The following is a 27,031-nucleotide window of genomic DNA, read 5'->3' on the forward strand; positions in this document are numbered from 1 at the left end:
AGAGAACAGCAGACAATTCTTCAAAATTGAATCAGTCAATCGCGACCTCGCTTTGTTTTTAACCAATTTCATGGCTGAAAATACTTGTTCACATCTCTACGTCATTCCAAAACGATATATACAACACTGAGCAAATTTTCTTAGTTCTGGAAAATGTTCACAGGATTGCCAGAAATTAATCAAGTCAGAAGCATTTGGGACTGAGGGAAGCTCTTCAAATTTCATGTTCAATAATAAATTGGTTTTCAAGTCAATAAGTTCCACTTGTATGTTACTAGGCACCTTCATGATTTTTTTTGTTCACAAAGTGAAAATGGGTATATAAATGCAAGTATGCAGTCGTCTTCTTGAGCAAAATCACAAAATTGACTTTCAAATGACTCTTGCAATAACCTTGATTTTGTTCAATATATTTTGCAAAATTGCCATTATCTTCAGCACATTTACTCTGTTCTTTTAAGTGCAGAAACTGGCTCAAATCCTCATTTTCTAACTGAGAGGTGAACAGTTTTAACCTCATCTTGAATGCATTGATATCATTTACTAGCTAGGAAACAATCTGTTCTTGCCCTGGAGTTTCAAATTTAGATCGGTGAGATGGCTGGTAATGCCAACTAAAATTGCTAAATCAGATAACTAATTGTTATCACATAAAAGGACTCTTTCCTCAGGCAACTCATTTTTCTCTTCTACAAAATTATGAACAGTATTTTTCAGTTTCCAAAATCTACTGAGAACCTGTCCTCTAGAAAACCAGTGCACCTCACAATGAAGGACGGGATCTCCATATTCCAAATCTAACATTTCACAATATTCTCTAAACTCTCTTCTGTTTAATCCTCTTGCTCTAATTTTATTCACTCATTTCGCAACCAGTAACATGCTGCAAATTTAAAGTTTTTCCACACAGTGACTTGATGCATAATGCAGAGATACTTTAGTAGAGGACGATCTAAAAAGTTCTCAAGCAAAGTTGCAGTCCCAGTGACTTTACCTGTCATTGATGGCACTCCGTCAGTACTAACACTGATGAATTTACTCGAATCTAGTTGCAGATCTTCTAGGCATGATTTTACTTTGTCAAATATGTCTGAACCTCTTGTTTTTCCACGAAGCGACTAAAGACCAATAAGTTCTTCAAAGACACTAAAATTATCATCAACTCCTCTTATAAAAAAACTGGGCAGATTCGTCCAAAACTAAAGAAAGTACAAGCATGGACAAGATCTTTCAGTTGCTCAGATACATCATGAGAGAGTTCTTCAGTGCGTCTCGTATCTGTTTGCTTTCGTCTATTTTCCTTTTGATATTTTTAATCACCAAGACAACTTGCAAATATTTGGAGACCAGGCTTAACAATTTCTTCTCCATCAGAGAAAGACTTTTGTTTTTTGCCCAATGTTAAACCAATTTCATTGGTCGCTTCTGTCATCACCAAACTTTCACAGCTCCTTTTAACAAATAGATTCTGTCTTCTTTTGATTTCTTTTTTCTTAACCACATATTCTTTCCATAACTCAGACACACGCACTAGCTTCAGTTTTCCTTCTATATCACTTTCTGCTTTTCTTTTGCTCATTTTATTTTGCACTTTGATGGGGAATTGAACGTAAAAACAAGGCTTAATTTTTGAAAAAGTACCAAAATGCAACGAACAAAGCACAACTCCGTGGCGCACGAGTGCCAGTTGTAAACTGACTGGCAGAAACCTGCGACACACCGCTGGTGCAGTCGCCTCAGGATCAAACAAGGGTCAAAGCTGTTACGGAACAACTGCTGAACAAAAGTCCTTCTTTCCTAGTTTGACTCATTGAACACATTTTAAAATTCTAAACAGATTAATGTGAAAGAAGATAATATTCAAAAGATGTGCAGGAAATAATAAAATTGCTACAAATAATTGCTAAGTTTTAGATGTATTCTCAATAAAACCCATTTCTACCTCTCAGCTACTTGAATTCCTGTTATAGATTATTTTTCTACAAATCGGTTTTTGGTTAATACTTTTTGCACGAGTCAGCTTACTTTTATTATCACTGGGGTACAATGTGCCACCGGTTAGCCATCTCTGTTCTCGGCCATGCTTTGATGAGAGACAATCCCCAACGCTAACAAAGCTACAAATAAAAATGTAAACAACTTTTCTGATATTCAAATAGGTTGTGAATAATACCTCATAGATTGATGGAACTGTTAATCTACAGTTACCAAGATTTTGGTTTAGTAAATGAAAGATGGCAAAACTGTACTTCTAGCCAAAGTCACTGTGAGTACATGATACTCAAATTCTCAGAATCAGAATTTATTGTCATGAACAAGTCACAAAATTCAGTGTTTGCTGCAGCATCTTAATGTAAACATTCATATTGTGAACCACCTTACAATAATAATATATAAAACAAAAAATAAAAATAGTCGTGCACGAAAAGTAAGGTAGTGTCTTTGGTTCATTGATCATTCAGGAATCTGATGGCAGTGGGAAAGAAGCTGTCCTTGTGCTGTTGAGCGCTCATCTTTAGGCTCCTGAACCTCCGTCCCAATGGTAGGAGAGTGAAGAGGGCATGATGTTGGGGGATAGAGACTACTTTTTTAAAAATCACTACCTCATGCAATGTCCTTGATGGAGTGAAGTCTGGTGTCTGTGATGTCGCAGGCAGAATGTACAACCTCTGGAGATTTTTTCTTGTCCTGAGATTTGGCACCTCCATACCAGACAGTGATGCAACCAGCTAGAAGGCTCTCCATGAACACCTGTAGAAGTTTTCAAGAGTCTTCAGTGCTATACGAATCTCCTCAAACACCTCACAAAGTATAGCCGCTGGCAGGCCTTTTTCATGATTGCATCAATATGGAGGCTCCAGGACAGATCCTCAGAGATGTTGACACCCAGGAACTTGAAGTCCTTGACCCTCTTCACTACTGAGCCCTCGATGAGGACTGGGTCGTGTTCCCCTATCTCCCTCCTGAAGTCCACAATCATCTCTCTGGTTTTGCTAATGTTGAACACAAGGTTGCTGATCTATCTCCCTCCTGCACACTTCCTCATTGCTGCAGTCACGGGTGTATAATGAGTAGAGCAGTGGGCTAAGCTCGCATCCTTGGCGTGTGCCTGTGTTGATAATCATATTCATATGGTCTGTGCTCTTCCAATGAGAAAATCAAGGATCCAGTTGCGAGGGGGGTACAGAGATCCAGAGTTTGTAGCTTCATGACCAGCAATGAGGGCAAAATGCTGTTGAAGGCTGAGCTGTAGTTAATGAAGAGCAGCCATATGTATGAGTTGCTGTTTTCTAGGTGTTCCTGAGCTGAGTGGAGAGCCAGCGATATTGCACTGTGGTGTGATTGTGTCAATAAGAGAATTGCAGTGGGTCCAGATCTTTTCTTAGGTTTCCTTAATTCTGGCCATGATCAAACTCTCAAAACATTTCATTACAGAAGCTGGTGCTACTTGGCGATATTCATTGAGACAGCTCACACTACTCTTTTTGGGCACCGGAATGATTGATGTCCTTTTGAAGCAGGTGGTTAATACCAAATGTTAAGTTAAATCCAAGTGCTCAATTATCTAAGTTAGAACATAAAACCTTTTAAGGTAGTTGTTTTGGGCCTGGAAATGCTAGTGATTAGGAAGACATACTGGACTTGGCTACAGCACATGGACTATTTTCAATACACTACACAAAGTCACTTTGGTTCAATGGTTTTCTCCCCACAATAGAGAAACTATCTTGCATTGGATCTGAACTCAACAAAGATGCAGAAACAAAAAGAAATATTGTTATAAGAGTGCTGAAGCTAGCTCGCTTTATTGTAACTAACATTTCCTGTTGAATATGCTGCCAGTAGTAGATAAAAATGTTTCAGAGAATCTGTTGTACTTTCCAAAATTAAACCCATGGTGGCTGCTACATGTTCAGTTCTGGCTCAGATCCTGTACAACTCGAGTAAAATCGAAACGTCTGACTGAATAGCTCGATGCCAACCTTACACATTTCAAAAACAACCTATACTACAGCAATGCAAATATCTGGACATTCAAAACAGTGATTAATGCTGGCTTCCCTGATGAACTAAACATTTTTACACATTTAGCCAAACCATTCAACACTGCAAGTCTATTAAGAGTGACAGTGACCTGAATAGGACAATACACAGAATAAGATGGATCAGCAATCTGTATCTTAACATTTTATCCAATGACCATTTCAGAGGATTTGAACAAGTGAAAGAACAATTCAAAAATCACAATTTTAAAAGTGAAGATTATCCAAGATTACAACAGAATCGAGATGAAGTGGGAAAGTGAGCAATGGAATGGCAGATGGAATTTAACTTGGACAAGTGCAAGGTATGCACTTTGGCAAATTAACCCAGGTTAGGACATTCATGGTGAACGGTAAGATACTGAGTGTTGCAGAACAAAGAATCTTTGGGGTTGTGGTGCATAGTTCCATTAAAATGGTGATGGGAGTAGATAGGGTGGTGAAGGCAGCATTTGGCTTGTTTGCCTTTATGGGCCAAAGCCTTGTGTTACAACTATGCAGGGTGTTGGTGAGTCTGCATTTGGAGTATTGTGCACAGTTCTGCTTACCCAGCCAAAGGAAAGATATCATTAAGCTGGAACAGATGCAGGAAAAAATTCAGAAGAATGTAACCAGGACTGGTAAACTTGATTATTGAGCAAAGGCTGGGACTTTTCTTCCTAGAGAGGAGGGTTGAGGATTTTTAAAATGATGATAAGGTACATATTCATGGACTTTCTCCCCCATAGTAAGTGAATCTAAAACTAGAGTGTATACAGGTAGTCCCCGACTTGTGACCTATGCAACTTACAACTATCCGCACATACGATTGAATTATTTAAAAAAAAATTAAATAGAATTTATGCAGTTCATGTTGTATTTCACAAACTATAACAGGGTTACAGGGCATGTAAGTGCGAAAATGTGTATACTTACCTAGTTAGTTGGCGTTGCGGGGTTCATAAGCTGGGCACAGCCATCTTGATTCCTGTGCACATGCATAACTCTTCGGTAGGCGAATGCACAGTGGGTTCACATTTTGGAGTTGGGTTGGCACATGTGCGAGAGTTAAGTCCACTGGCAATACTGAATTCGGTCCTTAACTCTCGCGCATGCGCCAATCAAACTCCAATATGCAAACCTAATGAAGGCCCGTATATGTGCCAACCAAAGACTCGTGCATGCGCACAGGAATCAAGATGACCACACCCAGCCCCCGGACGCTGATTAACAATGTAAGCATGGAACAGGATGTGAAAAGATTCACCAAGATTGACCAACAAATTTAGTTTTATCATCAAATGTACGATGAAAATAAATTTAATTTAAAAGTTTGCTTTAATACTCCACGCATGCAAGCATAATTTCAACTTACGTCCATTCTAAGATACGACCGATTCTTTGGTCTCTATTTTTAAGTCAGGGACTACATGTAATTTAAGGTGAGAGGAGAAAGATTTAAAAGGGACCAGAGGGGCAAATCTTCACAGAGGGTGGTGAATATATAGAACAAGCTGCAAGAGGAAGGATTAGCAGTGGGAATAATCATGTTCCACACAAAACTAGGCAGGTAGCCAGTCTCAACAGCAGTTATACACACCCCAGAGCCACAGCATATTAGGGGGGGGGGGGGGGGGGAACAGAATGAAATCATAAAAGAAAATTATGCAGTCAGTAGGAAAGAAGAACAGAAGAAACCAAGTAAATTTGACTGCATCAACGGGAAGGGGGCCCATAAATTTTGAGCAGAGTCCTAAGGGGGCCTTAACTGAAAAAGGTTGAGAATGACAGGTTTATGGAGATATGGGCCAAATGCTGGAAAATGGGGCTAGCTTGGTTTGCATGGACAATGTGGGCTAAAGAGCCTGTTTACTTGCTGTAGAACTCTACGACTCTTAAAAGAGTTTACATTTAAATTATTATTCCACTTTTCCTGATTTCATAAGGCTACCAGCAAGAGGAATACGTATATCTAGTCCACAGCAGAAAAACTTTTAGGGAGTTTGTGAGAACAGGGGAATCATCTGGAAAGGGCATATTACATGAAACTGCAAAAATGGTGAAGGTGACATGAACCACTTTATTCAGGTGTTAAAAGACTTGAAACTTTTTTGCTTCAAAACCATACCTACTAAATGCTGTTGGAAGCTATCCACAAATTTAGGAACTAACTACATACAGGGAGCTCCTGAAGAAGGGGGGAAGCAACAAATGCAGAAGTTGAACTTTTGAAATAAAAACAGAAACCTTCTAATATCTGTTAATTAAACGTGATGACGTGGGTTTACTTTAATAATCCCTGCTCTCCTAGAAAAAGTTGAGAAAAAAATGACAAAAAAATTGTCTGAAATCAATTCTTTGGAAAAGGAAATAATAAAGATGGAAAAAGAATAGAGGGCATGATGAACAAAAAAATATTGGATTTAAAGAAATTGAAGCTTAATACAATACAAACAATAGAGAGGGATACATGATGAACCTGACAAAAATGTTACAAATTTGGTGATGGAGCACAAAGTTTTAGCATGACAATTGAAGTCTGAACAAGTATCGAGAACAATAGTAAATGCAAAAGAAGATTCGGGTCATCTTACTTATAATGACGTGTTTATGAAATTTTATAAGAAATTATATAAATCAGAATCTTTGAAAGATGAGGATAAAATAGACAAATATTTGTCTAAAATTACTTTACCACAGTGAAGAAGACAAAATTAATAAATCCATTTACAATTACAGAATTATATGATATATTGATGTCCTTAACAAACAATAAGGCTCTTGGGGAGGATGGATTCTCTCTGGAGTTTTATAAAGAATTTAAAGAGTTATTAATTCCGATATTTATGGTTGTTAGATCAAATGGAAGATCTTTGGGTCTTACCTGAGTCATTTAAAACTGCATTAATAAGTTATTCCAAAAAAATGGGAAGGACCCTTTGCTTCCATCTTCATGTATATAAAATTACAAGAGACTATTCAGAAAAAAGGATTTATTCAAATCTAAATCCAGATGGGAAAAAGATTTAAATATACAGATTCAAGAAGTAGTATGGTCAAAATGTTATGAAAGTATAACTAATACAATTAATGTTAGATATCAAATGGAACAATTTAATTTTTTTACATCAATTATATTATATTCCACTTAATTCGAATTGCTCTGATCAATGTTTTAGATGTAATAAAGAAGTAGGATCTTTCCTGCTTGCAGTCTGGCAATGTGAAAAAGTAGATAAGTTTTGGAAGGATACAAGTATTTTATTGGGACGAGTTTTGATGATGCAAATTTTGAAGGATCCCAGAGTATTTTTATTGGGAGACATTTCCCAATTGAAGATAGATATTTATCAAAAGAAGTTTTTAAGTGTAGCAATAGCAAGAAATCTATAGCTCTAACATGGAAATCTGTGGTATTGTGGGGTTGAATAGATGGCAAAGAGAATTATTAAATTGTACATCAGTAGAGAGAATAACGTATAATTTATGTATAATTAACCAGAAAAATTTGATAAGATTTGGAAACCCTGCATGGATTTTATTGCTACGACTTTACATGCAGCATCCACCATACCCCCATCCAACCTGCCATAATTAGTTATGGTTTAAGATTGTTATGTAAACTGCAATTAATTAATTAAAAGATACCAGTTTATTAGATAGGCTTTTCTTTTCCTTTTTTTTCTCCTACTTTTTTGGGGAGGGAAGGAGGTGGGGGGGGGGGAGAAAATATATAAAAACTGTATTACTTTTGTGTCATAGTTTTCATTATTTTTGTTATGGATAAATTCTGTATATGTTTTGACGCAAATGGAAAATAAAATTTAATTAAGACACTGGCAACACAAATATTTATTGTCTAACCCTAACAGTCCCTGAACATTATGGCTTTCAGTGAACAATTCAGAGTGGCATGGAGTTAGACTAGAGAAAGCTGGCAGACTTCCTTCCCTGAAGGGCATGGGCAAAATTTAATCTAGTGCTTTTAATAGGGACATCTTTTACTGTGGATTTTATTCAATAATGTGAATTTGAATTTTTAACTGCTGTTGTGGGATTCAAAGTCATTTGTCCAGATCAGTAGATAATCCAAGCCCATTGATACAGTTCATTATCCTGACCAAGCGCAGAGATACTGAAACATGACATATCTTATACCTTTACCTTAAGATACTACTAGGTTCATTCTGATCCAACAAAATGTACCTTTTTTTTCCCCCCACTTGTTCATCTTTGATCATCTGGCTATTAAGAGCTAGTAGAAACATTTCAAACACTAAATGTCCACATTTTTATACTTTACATAACCATAGAAATTATTACAAATCTTAACCAAGTTTTTCTACTGATATACAAAACCAATTTTTCTTGTGGCAAATCATACTGCTTGACAGATGGGTCCAAAGAGCAATATAGCATTTGCCCAGATGACAGTGCCAACTGTGAAGGATTTACATGCTCCCTGGGATTTGTTTATTTGTGCAGAAAACGCCAGATGGCAGCTTTGAGTGTTGCAGTAAACACTGGCATGAGAAGTTAGAAACCAAAAATAAACCTGGTATCTTTTAGAAAGAAGGGGCTGCATATAGATATACATTAGGTAAAATTTAAATCAAAGGTTTTGTGGTTGCAAGACTAGTGTGAGAGATTGGTTTGTGTGGCATTTTCCCTTGATGGCACTGTTAAATCAGATATAAAGAAGTGCATGACAAATAATGCAAGTACAACACAACTTCATTAGCTTTGCAAAGCGGGTGCGCTGTTACATGAGAAGACCTGTTGTAACCTACAACAGGATCTTTCTGCAAGAAAGCCCATACACAGATAGGCACAAGCCTTTTTTTATATGGTTCAGCTTCCTATTTTTACAGCCTGTTTGTGACTATTCACATGACCTGTAATCACTTGTACTTTGTAGACTTCAGCAAAACATCTAGCAAAAGTTTCGAGAACAGCGTGGCCTTGGTTCTAATGTCTTGCAGCTGCGCCACTAAAAGAAAACAATTTCTTTAACAGACTCTAGTTTTTTCCCCATAAAAATTTTATTTTGCAACCCTTTTCTTGTTGCTGAAATAAAAAGGGAAAAAAAGCAAATCTATACAATCTATGCTATAATCTATCAGCAACAGAGAGAAAGTGCTGAGCCATTTTGGTCAAGTTGAATGTCTTGTTTGATACGTTGCACAGAAGGTGCTAACACCTTCGCCGACTGAGGCATGTACTTATATGCAGGATACGCAAATGTTAAAATCAGACTATTTTCAAGAATTAGAGAGGCAGTTTTGAAATAATTATTTTGATATAGTATTCCAGGTTTTTAAAAAAACCCCACCATTTTGCTTTTAATCAACATTTTACATTCCAAAGCTGACATCAGGACACAGTGCTTCGTTTCCTCTCTCTGCCTTCAGCCTTAATCCACACACCCACCCCTTTCCCAGGATCCACAAAACAGAATTCAGCCTACTCTTGACCCACAATTTCTCGGGCTCAGGTCTGAAACATTGATTATGCATCTTTATCTTTGCTACTTAAAGAATGCTGTGCAACTTGCTGAGTTTGTCCAGCATTTTTGTGGAAACTTGTTTTTTATTCGCTGAACTATTCCTTTCCTCCATCATCCTGTTTTCTTCTGTTCCATAACAGCCATGACATGGCTGATGTCCTCCTCCACTTTGATATTTGCACCTTCCTGCTCCCAAGAAACTCCTTTTCAGTGTGGGCATCTGATTTAACAACATGTTCACCCCATGCCATGATATCCTCAGGACTTACTGCCACATCCCTGAATCAAGGCCAAGACAGCAATTGAAAATAAAATCTGCAGATCATGAAAATCGGAAATAAAAACCACTCAGCAGGCCAGGCTGAGAGTGTAGAAAGAGAAACTAAATAAATACATCACAAGGGCACAGGCTCCTGCTGTTAGCTGATTGCCCCTCCCCCACTCTTGCTTCTTGCAAGGATATTGTCCTTCCATTTTCCCAATATCTCTACCTGTTAAACATTTGCTCTCATAATGATATCTTCTACATTAGCAGCACAATATTTTTTTTCTTGAATCGTTGCTTCCCTTCCACCATAATTGTCAGGGCTCTCAACCATCTGTTCCCACACACCTCCTCTTACCCCACTTGCCAGTTTTCCTTGTTCTATGTTCCACTCCACCAACAATTTATAATTTACACTACCGCCAAAGTGATGCCATCATCTCTTCCCATCCCAGAATTCCAAAGGGACTGCTCCTGGCATGGTTCTTGTTCCTCCATCTCCACTTTCCATGACGATGTCTATTTACTATCTCTCTTCCCACCAAGATTCTTTTCAGGTAAAGCATGTTCACATCTTCGAATCTGGCATACTAAATTAGCTTCTTATATCAGAGAAACAAAGACTCTAGGACGATTTTTTCAGAGCATTTTTATTATAGCCAAGGATGACCCCAATCTTCCAATTACTTACTATTTTGTTTCTCCATCTAACTCAAAGATGGGCAACCTATGGCGTATGTGCCAAAAGTTGTGGACTTTACCCCAATGATATAATAAAAAGTAGGCCTACTCATGCAAAAAAAGTATTAACCAAAAACCAATTTGTAGAAAAATAATCTATAACAGGAATTCAAGTAGCTTAGAGCTAGAAATGGATTTTACTATGAATAAATCTAAAACTTAGCAATTATTTTTAATTGATTTTATTACAAGTAGTCCTCAACTTCGGACCTATGCAAGTTACATCCACCTGCACATACGACCAAATTTAAAAAAAAATCTTTATTAAAACTAGTGTACAAGTACATATTTTGTATTAAAAGTACTGTATACAGTGGACCCCACTCCCGGCGGAAGCCCAACATCCTCACACCTCGTTTCCCGCAACAGCCTGAAATCCCTGTCCCCCGTAGGCAGCCTGAGGTCCCCGTTCCCCGTGGTAGCCCAAGGTCCCCATTCCCCAACTTACGATCATCCAGAGTTACAACCAATCCTTCCATCCCTGTTACAGTCGTAAGTCAGGGACTACCTGTCTTTTGTGCACATCTTTTAGTGAATATCTTCTTTCACATTAATCTGTTTAGAATTTTTAAAAATGTTCAATCAAACTAGGAAAGAAGGTCTTTTGTTCAGCAGTCATTCCATAACTGTTCAATACAGCTTTGGCCATTGTTTGATCCTGAGGCGACTGCACCAGCGGTGTGTCACAGGTTTCTGCCAGTCAGTTTATAACTGACACTCGTGCATCACGGAGTTGTGCTTTGTTCGTCTTTTGTGAACATCTGCAGCTTGGTACTTTTTCAAAAATTAAGCCTTGTTTTTACGTTCAATTAACCCATCATAGAGCAGAAGTAAAGCAGAAAGTGATATAGAAGGAAAACTGAACCTAGTGCGTGTGTCTGAGTTATGGAAAGAATATGTAGTTAAGAAAAAAGAAATCAAAAGAAGACAAAATCTATTTGTTAAAAGGAGCTGTGAAAGTTTGGCGATGACAGAAGCATCCTACGAAATTGGTTTAACATTGGGAAAAAAACAAAAGTCTTTCTCTGATGGAGAAGAAATTGTTAAGCCTGGTCTCCAAATACATGCAAGATGTCTTGGTGATAAAAATATCGAAAGTAGGTGAAAGCAAACAGATACGAGACACACTGAAGAACTCTCTCATGATGTACCTGAGCAACTGAAAGGTCTTGTCCATCCTTGTACTTTCTTTTCTTTAGTTTTGGACGAATCTGCTGACATATGTGATGTTGCCCAGATTTTTTAATAAGAGGAATTGATGATAATTTTAGTGTCTTTGAAGAACTTATTGGTCTTGAGTCACTTCGTGGAAAAACAAGAGGTTCAGACATATTTGACAAAGTAAAATCATGCCTAGAAGATCTGCAACTAGATTCGAGTAAATTCATCAGTGTTAGTACTGACGGAGTGCCATCAATGACAGGTAAAGTCACTGGGACTGCAACTTTGCTTGAGAACTTTTTAGATCGTCCTCTACTAAAATATCACTGCATTATGCATCAAGTCACTGTGTGGAAAAACTTCAAATTTGCAGCATGTTACCGGTTGCGAAATGAGTGAATAAAATTAGAGCAAAAGGATTAAACAGACGAGAGTTTAGAGAATATTGTGAAATGTTAGATTTGGAATATGGAGATCTCGTCCTTCATTGTGAGGTGCGCTGGTTTTCTAGAGGACAGTTTCTGAGTAGATTTTGGAAACTGAAAAATACTGTTCATAATTTTGTAGAAGAAAAAAATGAGCTGCCTAAGGAAAGAGTCTTTTTATGTGATAACAATTGGTATCTGATTTAGCATTTTTAGTTGGCGTTACCAGTCATCTCAAGAATCTAAATTTGAATCTCCAGGGCAAGAACAAATTGCATTCAAGATGAGGTTAAAACTGTTCACCTCTCAGTTAGAAAATGAGGATTTGAGCCAGTTTCTACGCTTAAAAGAGCAGTGAATGTGCTGAAGATAATGGCAATTTTGCAAAATATATTGAACAAAATCAAGGTTATTGTAAGAGTCATTTGAAAGTCATTTTTGTTATTTTGCTCAAGAAGACGACTGCATACTTGCATTTATAAAACCATTTTCACTTCATGGCTATCCCTCGCAGTTGAGAATGATGGCCTTCCTTCTTTTGATCCACCGAGCGAAGATGCCTGTGCGTACATTTGTTTAACGTGTACTTGATATTGCACTCCAAGAAGCACACATTCATTCACAAATCAACCAACTAATTCCAATGGCATGAAAACCACAACAATTGGAGCAGATGGATTTGTTGCAGCCTTCATCCGCCTTCAGAGCCGCTGAGTTCAGAGTAACTTCGTCTGCCTGTTCCACTGTTGAGGACTTGATTGGATTGTTCTTTGTCAGGGACCTCACCCTCGACCTTACCGCCATGGGTGGCCCTACCAGGAGCATAGCTCCAGACGGCATCGCTCTCAGGATCATAGGACCACACAAGCTTCTCCACCACGACAAGGTGACAATCCACGAAGAAGCCATTTTTACTTAGTGAACAAAAAAAATCATGAAGGTGCCTAGTAACATACAAATGGAACTTATTTACTTGAAAACAAATTCATTATTGAACATGAAATTTGATGAGCTTCCCTCAGTCCCAAATGTTCTGGCGTGATTAATTTCTGGAGATCATGACCCTGTGAACATTTTCCAGAACTAAGAAAATTTGCCCAGAGTTATATCTATAGATTCAGAACAACATACAGAAGTGAACAAGCTTCGTCAGCCACGAAATTGATTAAAAACAAAATGAGGTCGTGAAAGATTCAAATTTGAAGAATTCTCTGCTGCTCTCAGTAACTAATTTAACTCCAAACATTAAAAGCTTGGCCAAATCAAAACAGATGTTAAAATCTCATTAAGGTAAGCAATGTTTATCATGTTTTTATATTAAATCAAGATACCACATAAAAATGCTAAATATGTCTGTATTAACATATTTTGTTTACAAGAATTGAATGGAGGTACAAGAGTTGTATGGGTGCATCTGAACTCACGAGTGAAAAAATTGGCGCATGGAATGTAAAAGGTTGGCCAACTTATCTTAGTCCTCTTATACAGTTACAGTGAAGCCTAAAGCAAGTTCCAGCAACAGCATCTCATCTTTCAGCGAGGCACACCACAGCCCTCAAGATTCAACATTAAAATCAACAACTTCAGGTAGTCAGCTTTTCCCCCCCCTCACGTACATCAGTGATAACCAGTTCCAATGAAAGGTCAACCTACGAAATCAACTCCTTTTCTCCACTCTCCTAACCTGCTCTTTCTTTTTGTTCCAGGTTTACAACATCTGCAGTGTTTTGCATTTCGCAATCCCAGCAATAATCCCTACCCATTTTTATTTGTATCTTATTAATGTTCCTAGTAGTCAGACCAACTGCAATTGCCCTTCCTCAATTGCCATCCTATCAGAGACACAAGAGACTATGGATGCTACAGGAACTCAAAGTGGGAGAAGCAACAGCTGTGGAGAGTCCTGATGCTGGGTCTCAACCTCAATAAATCAACAATCCCTTTGCTCCATAGATGCTGCTTGACCCAGGGCAATATGTTTCTGACAGCCACTGACCTCTCTTCCTCAAAATCCTCTCTACTCTAGCAGCTTGTTTCTTAAAAACATTGTCTTTTACTTTTTAAAAAAATCACAGATCCAAAATTATTCAAATGAATATTTCCAGCATTTTCTGTTTTTATTTCGGATTTCCATCATCTGCAGTTTGCTTTTTGAGGATTGATTTTTGTTTGGGCTGCAAAGCACGTGACAGTTAAAATTAAACGTTCACTGAAATTCACCATTAGTGCCAACTACCACATGCATTTTATGCAACATCATTCATTCAAAAGAAGGTCACATTTTTTTCCTGGAGGCTTCTAGATGTTAATTGTGAAGTGAATCTGATACAATTGTCATTCATTTAAACAGAAGCAGCACAAGTCTCCCAAGCTCTTTGTAAAATATTTCTTCTCTTACAAAAAAAATCTGTCCTTTGTTTTTTTCTAAAAAAAAGCTCTTCAGATATTAATCACATTTCCATTGAAACAAGTGTGAAATGCCTGCATCTTGAGAAACCACATCAGCACAACACACTTTGGCAGAAGAATCTGTTTAGAAGCCATTTCACACACTCTTATCATGTGGGGATGAGGCATTAAGAAAGTTTTAAATGATTACAAGCTTTGATTTGATGCAAATAAAAGGCAAAGGCTGTAATCACAAAATTTCAAGTACATTTTTATTCTCTCATGTTAAGAGAACCTTTCTTACAAAGAAACCTCAATTTCAGACACAATGATCAGATAGAATGAGGGCAAGTGCTTAACGCAAACTCAAACACCACTCAACTACACACACAAATTTTATTACAATTTCCCAATCGAGATTAAAATACATATGAAGTAACAATTCACTAAATGCCAAAGTAACATTCATTGGAATGATGACAGTCATTTACAGTGCATGTGCCATTGTTAATTATCTATGTACTTAAGCCACCATCATCTACTTGTGCTGAAGTGCCACATTTTATTATTTAAAAATCTGTTGCTCACTGTGCTAATTCACTGAGGCAATATCATGCAAAATCCAATGCAAAATAATTTATGGAGCATTTGAACAAAACAAATAAAAATGCCCAAGTCCAGAATTAATTCGAAGGAGTAGGGGAGAGAGAGAAGGAAGAGAGAGAGAGTTTGAAATGTTAGAGTTACACACAGGCAAAGTGTTGTGATGTTAGCAGAATGAGACAAGGGCAATAAATATACACCTCAAAGACAAATCAAATGCTTGCAACGCGACTATAAATAACACGGGCAAACCCGATCTACTTAGAATAACTTCCCCTGCATCTGTTGTGAAAGCTCAGGAGAAGGTCGGTGTCCAGAGCATGGGGCCGCCGGGCAAGCCCCGATACACTGAGGGCAGCGCGGCGCTCCCCGGCCCAGTGGGGGGTGCGGAGGCCGGGGTCATTGTGGCGGCCTGGCCGGCCCGGGCCCGGGCCTAGAGCCTGATGGAACAAAGCCAAGCCGGCTCCGGGCTCGCTCCGAGCAGCAGGCCGGCTGCGTGCTTCCCCCTCACCGGCCAGGCGTGCGGACCGGCCGGAGCGGCTGCCCCCTCCCCTCCATTAACGGGGGGGGGGGGGGGGGGAGCCCAGTGGCTGTTGTTGTGGAGGAAGGTTCGAGCAAAAGCCGCGGCCCCTACAGATTAACCCCCCCCTCCCCCATCCCATCCCACCCCACCCTACACTTGCCCCACTCCCCACCCCCGGCCGGGACGCCACCGCCGCCGCAGGCTCCCTTCCCCCCGCCGTGACCCGTTCACGGTACCTGCCCCCGCCTCCGGATTCTTCAAGCGCCGCGGCTCGCGGGTCGGCGGGCGGGCGCGCGCACGCGCTGAGCGGCGGGAGCGCGCGGGTCGTCTCCGTCTGGGAGCGGAATCTGTCAATCAAGCGCGCCTTAAAGGGGCCGCCCCAAACACCTTCCAGACACCTCCGCACCCTCAACACGCACACAGCCAGACCCCCCCCCCCACACACTGCCCCTGCCCCTTCACCCTTCACACGCTCACCCAGACCTCCAGCCAACACACTGCCCCTGCCCCCTCATCCTCAACATACTCACCCAGTCCCCACCCCAACACACTGCCCCAGTCCCCCACCCCAACAAACTCCCCCAGCCCACCACAACACACACCCCACCCTCAACAAATTCCCACAGCTCCCTAGTCCTCATAACACACTTCCCCACCCCCCAACCACCAACACACTCCCCCAGTCCACCTCACCCATTCTCAAAAACAATCTGCAGCCAACCCCAGCCCCGAGATGCTGAGACATCACAATATCCTGGAGTGACAGCGGAAGCAGGTTGTCTCCCATTGCCTGGGAATTTAGACATGGTTGCACCCCATGTTCAGCAGTGGAATGTTGTAAATGCCTGGGAACAGTCCGAAGGAGCTTACTAGACAATACCTGGAATGGTTAGGCATTGAAGACTATAGATGCTGGAATCTGCAGCTAAAATCAAACTGCTGGAGGAATTTGAGCAAGCAATGGAAGAACTCAATAGGTCAGGAAACCACCATGTGTAGAAATGTCAGTCAATGTCTTTTGGATTGGAATCCTTTAACGTAGAAACTCAATAGGACAACAACCATCTGTGAGGAAGAAGGATAGTCAAGATTTTGGTTCAGTGCTGGTGCAGAGTTTTGAGCAGTAATCTAGATGATATGAATGCCTCCATAGATGCTGCCTGACTCAATGAGTTCCTCCAGCATTTAGTTTTTAGCTATGCGCATATGCAACTATACTTGTGTGTGTGTGTGTGTGTGTGTGTGTGTGTGTGTGTGTGTGTGTGTGTAAAAAATATCCCAAACCATTACATTTCAGGCCCAATTCTGGAACATCAATTGAAAATCCAATCTCAGAAGTCCAGTGTTGATACAAAGACTCTTAAGTTGAAGCTCAGAAGTGTTTATGAATGAGGTGGGAGAGACTGGAATGACAGAATGTTGTAAACTCACTAAATCCTTGTCGAGTTGCTTCCCAAGAAATGTCCTTTCAGAGGAGTGGTAGTCAAAACTCGTCTTTTCCTTTTCTACGGGAAACAAAGTGAGCGGATTTTACAAAGTTTCCAGAACCCTTTCACAGGTCAGTCCAAAGTGATCTTCACAATGGTCATGATCCAAATGCAGTATTTCTTCTGCTTCCAGAACCCATATATGGATTAGTTCAAATGAACTTTTCTTTCAGCCTCGGTGGGGTTCAATAATTCCCTTCAGAAGTGAATCTTCCTTTGCCACAATGAGATTCAACAAGTTCCCTTTTTCCACGATGGGATTCAACAAGTCCCCTTCAAAAGTGACCTTTCCTTTGGCCACACGAAGCCACTTCAGCACAGTATTCCTCAAGGAGCTATGCTCTTGTGCTCCTTCCTTAAAATCGACCCAATAAAACAGTGTACTGTTTATTTAATATGTTGGTCACATGGTCTCTGTACCAGTGTCCCAGGGCCTTCCTCTCTCTTCAGAAGTTGTGAATTTGAGAACACGCTGTCCCCAGCCTATCAGCCCACAGTCATTCTCCAAAACTTGCAGCTTGATTTATTCTCTTAAAGTGACAGTCCCACTCAAATGAAAATGAACTGGGTCATGTAATAGTAACTCACATTTCAGGTGGTAGCCAGCACCCAGACCCTTGGTTGCTGCCAAATCTCAACAACCTAACACCAGAGTCTGTCTCGTGACCTGTACAAACAGACAGGCTGCAGTTTTTTTTCCTTCGTTTCCTGGAACTGCTTGTCTCTCATCAATAAAAGCTTGCTAGAAAAATGTATGTTCACCAGGGGTAAATGGTGGCTCTGAAGAAGTACCTTCATATTAATTGATGGAAATAATGAACACCAATCAGTGATATTGCAGTATCAATTCCAATTACAATGTAAATTCAACAAACAGACCACAATAAAAGATATTTTGGATTACAATTGTACAACGTAATTTCCATGAAGGCAATATCAAGCAGATTGATGATTCTCACATCTTCCTTGGTAAACGGGGAGCAGTTTATGAAGTAATTCAGAAGTAAGAGTTATATTAGATAGAATGGAAGCAGACTTTCATCCAAACTTGACCATATCAACTAGGTTATCCATCTGAGTTAGTCCAATTTCCCTGTGTTTGGGAAACCTCTCCTATCAAAGTACCTGTCTAAAGTTCTTCTAAATGTATCCATCTCTATAGCTTCCTCTGGGAGTTTATTCCATATACTGTACCTATCACCCTCTGTGTGAAATACCTGCCCCTCAGGCCCATTTAATTCTTTCCCTACTCTTGGACTCTCATACTCTGGGGAAAAAGATTGTAATCATTCATTTTGTATAAGCTCCTCGTGATTTTGTATATTGCTGATATATAATTCCTCAGACTTCTCTGTTCCAGGGAAAAAATGTCTCACCCTCTCCTTGAAACCCAAGCTTCTGATAAACATCCTAGTGAATTACTTCTGCACACTTTGCAGCTTAACGACAACCTTCTGGAACCTGGGTGACCAGAACTGCACGAAACAATCCAGATGTAGCCCATTCAATATGTTGTACAGATGTCGCATGACATCTCAGTTTTTGTACTTTAATGCCATGGAGCAGAGTGCCAAGTGCCTTCCCTACCACCCTGATGACCTGTGTCATTTGCTATGTTCAATGACACCTGTTGTCAAAGCATGAAGCCTCAGGTATGTCAAGGGAGGTTGCAAAAGCAAAAATGGACCTAGTTTCATTGTAAGATGGTCCCCTTCAATCATCAACTTTTCATATGACACACATCTTTTCTTGGTTTGTCATGTCCATCCACCTCTCTAGTTCAAGCCTCACCTCTCGCCTGTCTTTCAATCAGAAACAAACCAAATAATTGGAAAGGGGGAAAATTAAATCACATCATTCACAAATTAGATGATAAATATTGGTGTACACTCTCAAAATAATCTGACAGAAACAAGACTGTTTGATTGCACAGGACTTTGTGCATTCCTTTCAGAACTTCCCAAATGATTCATAGCAAACAAAGTGCTTTTGAAGTGTGGCCTGAAAAATTAATTGCAAGAATTAATGAATTAGATGATTCTGACAACTTTATTAATATTTTCATTCAGTCACCTGTACATCTAATGGCCACCTCTAACCTCAAATCCCACTTGAGTAGGTGAAGGCGGCTTAAACTTCTGATGAAATGTCTAGTTCCAAAGTTTAGACCAAATGATGATGATTTCAGGAACCCTGAAATATTTCTTCGTTAGGTTGGAAGGTGGCCTGAGCAGATGGTAAAACACAACCCATCACAGCAGAATGTTCCCCAGAGTTCATGAACTATTCTCCATTTTTAGTTTCTTTTACAATGTAGGACAAAAGCTGAAGGCACTGTATGTTTATAGATAATAAATGAAAATCAGGAAATCGCAGATACTGTAAATCTGAAATAAAGGGGAAAAAGGGTCTTCTAAATGAAGCACTCGCCCTGTTTCTCTTTTCTTGAAAAAATGCCTAAACTGCTGAGTACTTCCAGAAATTTGTTTTTATTATACATATTAAAATTCCACTAAAATTGCACAACTAATAGGTACATTTTCAGTAACGTTGTTTTGAAAGGTTGACATTCTCCAGAGCACCTGAACATCTCACCAACTCTTCCTCAAAACTAGAGTCCAAAACGATAATAAATAATCACTAAGCATGATATCTAGCCTAGAAAATGCACCTAATCATAGCCAGTCTCTGAACCATCTTGCCCACTGTAGAGCTCGTCGAAAGAACCAAAGACTTGTTGATCCAAACCAAGGCTTTTATTAGCAAAAGACAGGAGCTCTGCACAGGTAGCCGACCAGTCCGGAATGATCCGACCTGGCTAGGGACACAACCCTTTAAGGCCCAGACAATAGGCGTGGCTTAGCTCTCAGCCAATCGCTGTAAGCACAGTCTAGATACAGTAACTATATACACTATGTACATTGGTGATAGATCTGTACTATCATATTCACCCCTTCTTGGAGAACTGACCCTGGAAAAAAAAACAAAAACGATGGAAAGAATGAAAGGAAGGGGTAGGTCAAGGACTGTAGCGGTCAGGGGGTCTGACCATCCAGCGTGACTGCCGTGGTGCCGGGATTGGGGTCGCTGGAGTGGTTTCGCCAGCGGGCTCGTCAGGTGCGACTGCTCCGTCGCTCAATTCCCCAGTCGTGTTGTCGGCAGGGTGGCCCGGGTCGTTGGGGTGCTGTTGGTCCTTCTGTTGCGGCAAGGGGCCTGGGGAATAGAGAGTTGGGGAAGGTTGGGTTGGGGGGTTTGCTGGGTCTACCGCGTTCTGAGCTAGGTCCAGCATTGAAACAGTGTCCTCCCGCCCGTCTGGGAACTCAACGTAGGCGTAATGTGGGTTCGTGTGGAGTAGAGTCACTTGGTCGACCAAGGGGTCATTCTTTGAGTGCCAGACGTGGCGTCGCTAAAGGATGGGGCCAGGGACGGTGAGCCATGCCAGTACAGTGGTTCCTGATTCGGATTTCCTCGGGAAAAGGAACATCCTTTCGTGGGGGGTGGCATTTGTTGCAGTACATAGGAGGGAGCGGATGGTGTGTAAGGCACTAGTGAGAACCTCCTGCCAGTGAGAGGTGGGGAAACCTTTAGACCGGAGAGCCAGTGTAACCGCTCTCCATATGGTGCATTCTCCCTCTCGACCTGGCCATTACCGCGTGGGTTATAGCTCGTGGTCCTGCTTGAAGCGATACCACACTCCAGAAGGTACTGTTGCAGCTCCGCGCTCATGATTGAGGACCCCCTGTCACTGTGGATGGAATTGGGGTTTGTAGTTGCTCGCAGTTGGCAGTGAGTAGGTCGTTGGTCGCGGCGGTCGGGCCCCGGCGGTCATTGGCGATGGACGCTAGGGCGAGTACCTGGTTGGCTGCGGGGGTGGCTGTGGCGGTGGCAGCAGCAGCGGTTGCCACAGTCGGGACCGAGGCCGGGTCGAGTGTTCCGCACTAGGGCGAGAGGTGGGCCAACACCATGGTCGCGAGGGTGGGCTGCCCCTTCCGGGTTTGGCGTCTCCGTGACGTCAGGCGTTGCCGTGCAGGGGAGCCCTCGCTCTCATTGGACGAGAGCTCTGGGGAAGAAGAGTTTGAATGGGATAGCGGCGATTGGGCTTCACACGAGGCACTGTGTTTGCTGGCGGCCATTTCAGACCTACAGACTGCAGCAAAGTGGCCATTTTTAAGGCACTTCTGGCACCTGGCTTTTCTTGCTGGGCACTGGGACCTGCTGTGCTTGTCCCTCCCGCAGAAATAACATTTTGGGTTCGCACGGGGCAGGGTAGCAGCAGCCGACAGGCCGTCAGTATCTCGGGGGGTGGTAGGGTAGAAGGGCACTTTACTCACATCAGAACGAGGGGTCCAGTCCCTAGAGAACTCGGTGGACTTTAAGGCTGCATCCTCCATTGTGATTGCAATCCGGGCCACATCCTCTAGTTTTTCTACCCCTTGCTCGAGCAAGTGCAGCCTCACTTCGTTCGATCGGAGCCCGGCCACATAGGCATCCCGGACGAGATCGTTTGTGATCTCGGCAGCAGTTTTGTCCTTGCCCAACGCCTTTAATACTTGTAAATATGCCCTGCTGGACTTGCCGGGCTGTTGTTTCCTCGATGCAAGCACGAGCCTGGCATGAACTCTGTTCACCGGTTGATTATACAGTTCTTTCAGTACCTTTATGGCTGCGGTGTAAGTGGTCTCATCCTGGATGTTCTCGTAGACTCTCAAGGACACCATAGACAGCAATGCTGTTAGACGCTGGTTATCCTCCTCCACCTCAATGAATCTCAGGAAGTTTTCAAAGTTCAGCAGCCAGAACTTAAAGGCTTTGAAGGCTATAGCTGACTGTGGGTCGATATCAAGTTTTTCTGGCCGAGTTAAACGCTCCATCCCTTTCAAAAAAAATTATTTTTGCTAATAAAATTGTAGAGCTCGTCGTAAGAACCAAAGATTTGTTGATCCAAACCAAGGCTTTTATTAGCAAAAGACAGGAGCTCTTCACAGGTGGCCGACCAGTCCGGAATGATCCGACCTGGCTAGGGACACAACCCTTTAAGGCCCAGACAATAGGCGTGGCTTAGCTCTCAGCCAATCGCTGTAAGTACCGTCTAGATACAGTAACTATATACACTATGTACATTGGTCATACATTGTTCTGTACTATCACACCCACATAATGCACTGTTCTTATAACTGGGCACTTACAAGGAAGCCAATAACTTGGAACACAGGAATTAAGGATCGCATTTGCCTCTCCAGCATCTTGCCCAAATTAATACCAGAGTTGATCTGAGATTTCATCGCACTTACCTGTCTATTCTCCAGACGCCATCATACCATTGGTTAAAAAATGTTAATCTCAAATTAGTCCTGAGACTCCTTCAAACACAGTCCTCTACACCATAAACTAAGGAGAGGCCTGTGGTGATACACCACTAGCCTACTGCAGAAGGTGATCTCTGTACCTGCAGGAAGACCTCTGGAGGACAGACCACACCCGGCCAGCTGTCAATCAACCACCCGGGATATAATCCTGTGCTGGCCCCTCCTGAGCCAGTCACTCAGGAGTCACCAGTACAGCTACCACTGTAGCAGAGATTTTTAACTGAATAAAGCCTGTTGTACAGTCTTTCTCGAGTTTTGTGTCTGCTCACTGCTGCAGCAGTGCATCACAATTTATTCATTTAAAAATTTAGACCTGTTATGGAAAAGGTCCTAAATGTCGGGAGCCTAGAGATCGACCTTCGCCATGCGGAAGCCCAAGCACACTTTGAAATCTGGAGGCACGCGGTCGAGGCAGTCATCCAGGCAAATGTGTGGTAAACACGGATCAGAAGAAACTCGTGGTACTCCACATGAAGTTGGGTCCCCATGCCTCCAGGCCCTCCAAGACTGTACAGGGTGCCTGGAATCGATGGCTACCCTGGAGGACATGTACAAGTCCCAACGAAAGTGGTCTACGCCAGATACCTCCTGAGTATTCAGGCCCAGCAGCCAGGTGAGACAGCCGAAGCCTACCTGGGAGCCCTGCGTAAGCTCGCTGTGTCTGGCAGAGCCCGGGATGAATGAAAAGGAAGTCGAGAGATTGGTCAGGGATGCCTGTGTTTGAGGTCTGGGCTCGAGAGCCCCTCGCCAGAAGTTACTAGAAGACAGTATCTACTCCCTGGCCCAAACTATAGAGGTTATCTGCTCCTTGGAGGTTGCAGCCTTCCATGCCAAAGTCTTCATTTCCCAACTTCCCCAAGCCTCCATGTGAACAGCCCAGACAACAGGGCTGCTGGTAGATGAATGCACTGTGGGTCCCGGTGTGGGTCAGATTGACAGTCGCGCCAAAACTGCCCAGCAAGAAACGAGTTCTGTTCACAAAGTGGCAAGAAAGGCCTATGCAAAAATATGCCTCTCAAGGCCCGCCAGCAGCTCAGCAGCCCTCTACGATCACCTGCCACGTGTGAGGGCAGGGCGCCACCATTACCCGCCCAGTGACTTCCGTCCTCCTCACCAGCCCCAGTTCTGGCCCTGACGGGTATTACCACTGCATGCTCGCCATGAGCGCTCCCCTTCCCAAAGCCTCACCAGCCAAGGCCAGCGAAGATGTCACTTCTGCCGCCACAGATGACATCACATCCTCCGATGCAGAGCACGACAACGTCACCTCCCACCAAGCAGGCAGCGTGATCAATGGGTAGAACCAGCCAGCCATGGTGCCACCACAAGCACCCACAGGGCACCGCCACCATCTTGGGCCTATCGGCCCGACCCAGCGCACAGCCCTACCTCCCACCAAGAACAGAGCAAATACGACAATGACGATGATGATATAGTCAACATGGGCGCTGACCAGACCGCCCTCCTGAAGCACCCCAAGCCTGCAGACACCACCGACCATCATTCACCTCCACCGACGCATCCTACACCTGCAAAGGATGCCATTGGCCGCCACTCGCCTTGACCGTCAGGGAGCAGCAACTCGGACCCCGAGATGGTCCTAGCAGCCACTACACTAAAGAGAGACATCCCACACTGCCTTGGGCGCTCCATGATGGATATTGCTATTAACAGTCAGCGCAAAATGGACCGCATGGTAAACCGGCACATGCTGAGAGCAACCTTCCCATATTTGGACAATGTCACCATCTGCGGCCACGACCAGCAGGACCACAATGCCAGCCTGGGGAGATTTCTCCAGACGGTTGAGGAGCTGAACCTCACATATAACAAGGAGAAGTGTGTGTTCAGCACCACCCACCTCATCATCCTGGGGTATATTGTGGCACATGGTGTCACCGGCCCCGATCCAGAGCGCATGCACCATTAATGGAGCTACCCCTCCCACACACACTCAAGGCCCTCCGCAGGTGCCTCAGCCTCTTACTACTCCCAGTGGGTTCCCCGCTTCTCGGACAAGGTCTGCCCACTGACCCAGGCCACCACCTTTCCCCTCCCACCCGAGGCACAGGCAGCCCTTACCTGCATCAGGCAGACGCCACGATGCATGCTGTGGATGAGGACTCCCCATTCCAGGTGATGCCTCTGATGTGGCCCTTGCCACCACCCTTAACCAGGAGGGGTAACCCATCGCCTTCTTCTCAAGAACCCTCCATGGCTCCAAGCTCGGGCATTCCACCATTGAAAAGGAGGCCAAGCGATCGTGGAAGCAGTCCACCACTGGCGTCAATACCTGGCAGGCAGGAGATTCACCCTCCTGACCGACCAGCATGCAGTGGCGTTCATGTTCAGCATCACTCACAAAGGCAAGATCAAAATGGCAAGATTTTGTGCTGGAGAGTCGAGCTTGCAACATCCAGCACTGACCAGGGAAGTTCAATGACTCCCCCAAAGCCCTATCCCGAACCTGTGCGTTGGCCCAGGACGACCAACTGCAGGAACTCCACGAATCCCTCTGCCACCTGGGTGTCACATGCCTCTACCATTTCATCAAGTCCCGGAACCAGGTGTATGGTGGTAAAAGGTTGGCGTTTAACTCATTATGCTCCAAGTACAGCTATCAAATGCCCCTCAGATTCAATCCACTGCTTCTTTGCTCAGTTCACCACTCCACCCTTTTAATTTTTGATCCTTTGTCAGCCACTCAATATTTGCTACTTATTCTGCCTCAATTCATGGAACATAGAACAGTACAACACAAGAACAGGCCCTTTGGTCCACATGTCTGTACCAAACATGTGGTGTCTGAATCAAACTAAATCTCTTCTGCTTGCATTCGATCCATGTTCTTCTCTTCCCTACATATTCATGAGTCTATCTAGCAATCTCTTAAAAGACGAATGTCATTTCTGCCTCCACTACTATCCCTGACAGCCCATTCCATGCACTCACCACTTGCCTCACAGATCTCCTTTAATCTCCACTCTGCAACTTAAATGTGCATCATCTATATCTGACAATTTTAAACCGGGAGAGAGATTTTGACTGTTCACCCTATCAATGCCTCTCATAATTTCATAAACTTTGATCATGTCTCCCCCTCAGCCTTCGAAACTCAAGAGAAAACAACCCAAAATTGTCTCCCTATTGCTCATGCTTTTTGATTCTATTGACTGGCCACAGCTCCTTGCTTGGATTTGATAGTTATTTTGACACTTATGCCCTTTCACCTTTTTTTCCTTTTCCAAGAATAGACTTTATTCACAATAAATTATTTTTAAAAATGTCTTTTCACACCCATAATGCCAATCATATCTATACATTTCCATCAATGTACATTGTTATGTTTCTTCTCTAAATACACCATTACCACCCCAGTGGTACCATGCCACTACTTCCCCCTCTGTTGTTTGAAGGATTTCCCTTTGGTCTCAGCCCCTCAATGCCCAGTAATGGGAAGACGCTAGACTGTGATCCTTCCCCACATTGCCCTCGCATTGGGTGCGCCAAATCTCTGTGCGTCCCTTAGCATGTACGCCTGCAGCCTGGTAATTGTCAGTTGGCAGCATTGCTTCACCAAAATTTCCATGTGCTGAAAGACCAACAGGTTTCAGGCAGACCAAAATGAGTCCTTCACTGAGATGATGGTCTTCCAGCAGTTCTGGATGTCTGACACTGTGCGCATCCCCAGGAACAGCCCATAGATCGGAGAGTCCCCTGTCACACTGCTGCTGGGGATAAGTCCCCTTGCATCCTTCTCCACACACTAGCACTTAGGTTTTCTATGTATGTAAGGCACTCTTACACATACTGCCCTCACTCTCACTGCTCTGTGATTACTGGATCTTTTAAGAGAACACAGGATTTTTTGGGACAGTTTTCGCGTTGTGCAGGGTTGGGTTTCTCTGTTCATTGATACATCTTGATCAGTAACCTGATTGGACCCCTCGCTCTTCCCTCACAATTTCAAACACGTAGGCTACATGAGGCAAAACAATTTGTGTTTATCTCATGCCATCAAGGATATTCCAGTCCTGTAACTCAGAGGATGGCATAGAGAGAAGGATGAGGAGTCAAGTTTTATCCCAGACAGCTGTACATCCACATTTAGGCTGAAACATCATTAGGAGGACTGAGGAAGTGCTGCACCGCTATCTTTCGGATGAGACAATAGTCTTTCCCTGGCCTGAGAGATAGAGAGAGAGAAAGACAGAGAGAGGGTGGGAATTAGGGAGTGGGATGGTGGGAGGGGCAGTGGGGAATAGGGGAAGAGAGAGAGAGCACAAGATAAAGAGATAGAGAGAGCTAGTAAAAGAGAGAGCGTGATTAAGTAATTAATACTTAATTAATATTTTTTTTTGTTTTTTTTTATATATATCGATCTTTTTTTTAAGATATATATTTTTTATTTTTTTTATTATACTAATAGTATTCACTCTTTATCGTGGGGGTGGGGAGGGGGGGTTTAGGGGTTAAAAATAGGTTTTTTTTAGTCTTAGTTTTTAGTTGTTAGGGGGAGATGCCGAGATTGGTATTGTATTAAC

At 42.5% G+C, this 27,031-nt stretch overlaps 1 protein-coding gene across 1 annotated transcript in view; it reads right to left on the reverse strand.

The window, feature by feature from the left end:
* The window catches only part of zbtb26 (zinc finger and BTB domain containing 26), an 88,322-nt gene extending 72,384 nt beyond the window's left edge, over positions 1–15,938 (reverse strand). The window contains exon 1 of the mRNA XM_069889072.1: positions 15,871–15,938. The gene's annotated coding sequence lies outside the window, so the exon portion shown is untranslated. The remainder of the gene's footprint in view (positions 1–15,870) is intronic.
* Between the last annotated feature and the right edge of the window lie 11,093 nt (positions 15,939–27,031).

The sequence above is a fragment of the Narcine bancroftii genome, chromosome 1 (assembly GCF_036971445.1).
Source record: "Narcine bancroftii isolate sNarBan1 chromosome 1, sNarBan1.hap1, whole genome shotgun sequence".
Lineage (NCBI taxonomy): Eukaryota > Metazoa > Chordata > Chondrichthyes > Torpediniformes > Narcinidae > Narcine > Narcine bancroftii.